Here is a 6,051-nt window from a genome sequence, read left to right on the forward strand (position 1 = left end):
CCTCAATTATAACATAAGTAAAGTTAGATACAATTTAAAAAAACAAATTTAAATTAAAGTTTAAAAAACAAGTTAAAAAAAGTAAAATTAATATTAAACATTCAAAGCACTGACCAAAAATTAAATTACAGCGCAGTACATAAAAACACCACAATTTAAACTGCATATAAATTACATATTAAATAAGATAAAATATATAATAATTATATAGTAAATTTAACAATTTAATAAATTACGAACTTGTGTTAACATGAATGTGAAAGTGTTAAACATATAACAACAATAAGGTTATGTCTTAAGTATAAACCTGCAGTAAAAAATCCTATCTATTGGGCGTAGTAGGTAAAAAAGCACGGTTTATTTGTATTTGAACACATGTTTCCAATTAAACTTAGAATTTAACATATAAAAAAAAGTACATACGGTTGAGTAAGAGACATAACAATCTTGGAGAATAAAAATAAACATGTATAAAGATAAATATATAAGAATAAATAAACAAAAATATGTTTTATTTAGGATATACAATTATATTATTATATATTAATTGAGTGTGTGGGTGTTCATATAAAAGAGAAATAAAAGGTAAGAAAGCATCAAGATGTTATTTGAAGAAGAACCGTCGGTTGTGTACACAATTGTTTGAAATCTCACGTCTTTTGTTTAGTAACTTTAACCATATTCTGCTACAATTGCTATTCGTTCAAGGTTGCATATTTAGCAGATCTTACTCGCGCTAGCACATTAAATAAATCATAAACTGGTCATATTAATTTATTTAAACATCTCGTTGCCATGGGCCAAATTCAGTTAAACTTAATAAAAGAAACTTTCTTTTAAATTAACTACTGCTAAGTTTCTATGAATAAATTTCATAAACTTTTCAAATACTTTAATCTTATAGTGCAGATTAAAAAAAAAAACTTTTATAAATTGTTTTTATTTTTAATATTTATTTGCATTTCGGTTGAACTTGTACTTTTGATTGTAACAAGTTAAATTCATTTTGATATTATGTACTTATTATTATAAGAAACGGAATTTTAAAAAGATATTTATGAGTACTTCTCAAGCGCACTAAACGTATTAAACTTAGACAGCTTCTAAGTAGCCCTCCAGATCGAAACGGTCTGATAGACAGCAGGGCAACCACCTCTGTAAGCTGGGTACCATAAGGTTACATAAAGGGTACTATAAGAAGACCTATCTACAACTAAACTACAAATGCATATTGTACAACTGTATATATAGGTATTTAAAACTTGATCGAGTAGAAAATATTAGTAGAAAGTATTCATCTGTTCGTGGTACAGTTACCGATTTTTTATATCAATTTTATTCGCGTTCTCATTTAATTTATAGGCAGTCTATGAAATGCGTATTTTGTTTATCCATGACTACGCGTTAAAGTTTACCCGGTACTCTTCAAAAGTAAAAAAAAACTGTAGTAGAGCTTAATTAATTTTTTTACTACGGTTAATCATCTGAAAATTCGTATGTAAGAAAGTTTTATTCCTAGCTTTTAACTAACTCGAGCAAATAAGGTTTGAAGTTTTTAGTTTATCAGTAACTTGACAAGTGGAACTGTTTGAACAACAGATCTTTTTAAACTACGAGCTGCAATACAAGGCACACCTTAGGTTCTTGTGTAACATTCCATAAGTGTCTTGGTAGGCCAATTTTTAGGAAGCTAGCTTGTAGGCATCATATAACACAGCAGAGAGATCGCTTGTTTTTTTTATCTAAGACCGTGCGTAATATATCATCTACAATAGCAGTTAAGTGTGTAAAATCCGTCTGGACAGAGCAATGATGTTTAAGATAATACTTTATTCATGTTGCCAACCCTCAAACGATGATATTTAAATAGAAAAGAAAATAAACAATAACACAAAACTACAAACTATACTTAATTACCAAATTCGTAAAGTCAACGGTAATTTTGAGAAAACATATAAGTTATAAAAACAAGGAAAATCCAAATTGCGAATTATCTTTATGCTTAACCGATTAAGTCAACTCATTTTCACTTACTGTAAAAAATTAAACTGTCAATTTAATTTCTGCTTAAAATTTTGCTAATTGTTTGGTCTGTCTGACTCAGATAATGAAGTTTAAATTGTAGAAAAGAGCTGTCAATTGGTGTTGAAAAACTGTTAATAAAAAATAAAAGTATAAAAATTTAAAGTTTACAGTCCTTCAGAAAGTGGGTAGGTGTCAGAATTGAACAGCGAATTTTTGCACGGGTCGTCAACTTAGTAATGTGCATAGCTTCAGCTTAAAGCAACACTTTTGCACCGTTTGTTTTTTCTTACACTTTTACTTTTGCACGGAGCGTTTTTTTTTTTGCACGAGTTAAAGCTTTTCAAGTGTTTGTTAAGATAAAATATTTATGAAATTTTTTGTTAAGCGGATTTTAAAAAAAAATGTAAATACGCTCAAAGTTTGTAGGAAGTTAAAGCTTCAATTAAAAATTAAAAAAAATATGTATACTATTCTTTTAATGGAAACCTATACTTTTTAACAACAATGTAATAGTATGCATTATTTAGCACTTCGTAGTTGTCATAGATTTTTTTCAATACTATTTAGTATCAAAGCTAAAAATTATAAAGTTCTTAACTTAATAATCATATAAATTTTAAACTAATTTAATAATACGATGGCATAATAATGATAATAAAAATTCAATACGATAATGTAATTTGCTACTCTTTGAATTAGGCTAAAAGCAGCTAAAAAATAAAAAAGTCCCTTGCCTGTTATTTTAAGTTTGTTAATAGATTTTGCGAAACAGTTAAGTTTTTTATTTTAAGCAATTTAAGATTTCTGTTTAGTCTTTTTGTAAAATGTTTGCGTACTTTAAATTTATTTTAATTACGCTTTAAACAGCTTGAATTTTATTAAATTGTCTAAATGAATTTTTTAATAATCCTAATATTAATAGATTAAAATATTATTGTGAAGTATTAAAGATTAGATGTGTAACACAGTATGATCAAGTTAGATAAAGGTTTTTATTTTGTTTAAGCTATTTACTTTTGAATAAAATTATTTGAAAATTTTGGTAGTATAGTTGTGCTGTACATTTTAAACTTAAAGTAATAATCTTTAAAAAATTATAACTTTCTTTTATTTGCATAGTCTAACATTGTAGTATATGCAAAGGTTTTTTTGAAAGTTTTTAGAATAAGTTAACAATCGTATTATATAACTTATAATACGTTTACAAACACAGCTTCTTTTTTTTTTAGACATTTCATTCAAAATTTGTGCAGTTAAAAAAAATTTGTAGAAATTATTTATTTAACGTTTGTTTTTAATTGTATATTTTTGAATTTTAATTCTAGTTTTCTTTAAACTTCAAACATTATTATTTATTTAAATGCATAACAGATAAAAAATACTCTCTCAAGTTTTTCTGTGATAGTTTAATACGTATTTCACTACTTTTCGTCAGAACCTAACAGTAGAACAAAATATGAAATTATGAATAGTTTTTTACTAAAAACACAAAAAGTTTAAACTAACAAAGTAATTAGCGCAATAAAATAATCAGTGTAAAGTAATAATTAAAAATACTCAAATACTACTAACTTAAGTTTAATTAATTATTACTTTACACTGATTAGGTTTTGCACTAATTAGGTTGTTAGTTTTAAATTTTTGTGTTTTTAGTAAAATAAACTATTCATAATTTTATATTTTGTTCTACTGTTAGGTTCTGACGAAAAAAAAGTGAAATACGTGTTAAACAATCACAGAAAAACTTTGGAGAATGTTTTATGTTTGTTATGCATTTAAATCCTAGTTTTGTTAACTCTGCAACATTTTAATTATAAACTTTTTATTCAATATGTAAATAAAAATAAATACGTAACATTATAAAAAGTTACTTAAGATTTTGTAATTTAGGTAACATGAACTTAATTTTTTAAGTATTATTCAAAATACTATAATTTTAATAATAAAATAGCTTTTTGTTTAAACAATTAATATAAAACTTAAGTAAGCTTAACTTATCTTTATATAACGGTTAAAGACAATAAAAAAATTCTCGACACATCCCAAGTGTAGATTAATCATCACTTCTAAGTCCGATGTAGGTCGTACACGTATGGTTAAAATTGACTGCATCAATAAAGCTGTGCGTTAAAAACATAAACTTATGCAGTGGACTGATACAAAACAAGTTTTAAATTTGTTTTCTGGCTTGGAAAAACAAAAGTACATTTTTTCTTAAATTTGATGTAGTGGATTTTTCTTCTTCTATCGGCGAAGAGTAAGTAATAAAATAACTAAAATTCGTTGGTAGTTATACTAGCGTACCTAATGAAGACTTGATTCTATTAAACAACGCACGTAAGTCAGTACTCTATGACAAGGTAACCTGTGGCGCAAGAAGAGAGCAAATAACACCAGTTCTCTTTTTCATGCAGCGCAGGGATCGTTTATGGGTGCAGAATTAAATGAACTAGTAGAAATTTTGTTGCTAGACGGGTTGAAAAAATTTTTTGGTTTAGAAAGAGTTGGGTTGTACAGAGACGATGATCCAGCTATGCTGCCTAGTTTTTCTGAGTTAAAAGTTAAATTGTAAAAAAAATTAACGCATTCCTTATTCAATTATTTGTTGGGTTACGATTCACCGCGGAATCACCAGTGATGAAAGCTGACTACCTAGATGTGAAGCTCAACTTGAATGACCTCTCCTATATGCCTTATAAAAAGCAAAACCGAAAAGTTATGTATATTAATAAGATTTTTAGTCACCCAAAAAAATGTTATAAAACAAACATTAAATATAATTAATGAACGCTTAAATAAAAGATTAAGTAACAAAAAAAAACTTTTAAAAACAAAACACGATTATGAATTAATAGTGGAAAAATTCAGTTACAATGATAAACTTAAATTTGAAAAATACATAGCAAAAAACTAAAAAGAAAAACTTAAGTGAAAAAAAAAATTAAATGTAATTTTGAAAAACCCCCCATTAAGTAGTTCAGTTTTAACAAGTATCGGCAAATAATTTATAAATCTATAAAAAAACATTTCAAAGAATCAATCGATTATCAAAATCTTCAACAGGCATAATATGCAAATTAGTTCTTCATGCACGGCTAATTTGGAGAGACTATTATTATATAAAAGTAATCACTTTCAGAATCAACGTAGTTTCGCTGGCGGCTGCAATTATGATTTGAAACGGGGCATTTGCTATTCAGAGAAAATTATTTACAAGGCAATAGTTAACTCTGACCTTGAAAAGAAATTCTACATCGGTTTATGCTCAACTCAGTTCAGAGTCTGATATGCTAATCAAAAAAAATATTTTAAAGGTATACTTTAGGTGAGCTTTCGAAGTATGTTAGTGACCTAAAGCACAAAAACACTGATTTTAGAATAACTTAGTAGGTGATAAAAAGAGCGCAACCTGAAGCAGATAGAGATAACCCTGTTTGTAGGATGTGCTCAAAAGAATCAATTTCCGTTATGTATACGTTGAAACAAAAAGGCTGCTCGGAAAAAAGGAGCAAATTCATATCGTCTTGTCGACATATGAAAAAGCTCCTCTTGAAGTTCAATAAAATTCAATTATTCATAATTTTAAATTTTGAATTTATCATTCTCCTTTTAATTTAATTAAGTTGAGAACTTTGGTTGTTATCTTTAAAGTAAAAAGTACACAATTTCAAATATTTGATGTTATTGTCATATATTCGTAGTTTAGTGATTTTTAGTTGTTTGTTTAGAAGGAAGCTCAATTTTTGCATAAAATTTTGTCTTCTACATAATTTCATAATTACGTCATAATATTTTTCGTTTTTGTGTAATTTATATCAATGTAAACCACAATGCTAATCAATTTGAACTTTAACAGCTGAGGATTAAAGCATTTTGCTTTATGAAACATTGTTTTTTTATCTCGACAACTTGCAATATAGTATCTCAAAACCCTTCACGTGGGCTCTGTGGAATTTGAATTAGTTTATCTAATTTTATTCTTTTCTATCTATATATATGTACAATATACATGTAGAAGAAACAAAC

This window comes from Thalia democratica, chromosome 1, assembly GCF_965202585.1.
Source record: "Thalia democratica chromosome 1, ktThaDemo2.hap1.1, whole genome shotgun sequence".
NCBI classification, from domain to species: domain Eukaryota; kingdom Metazoa; phylum Chordata; class Thaliacea; order Salpida; family Salpidae; genus Thalia; species Thalia democratica.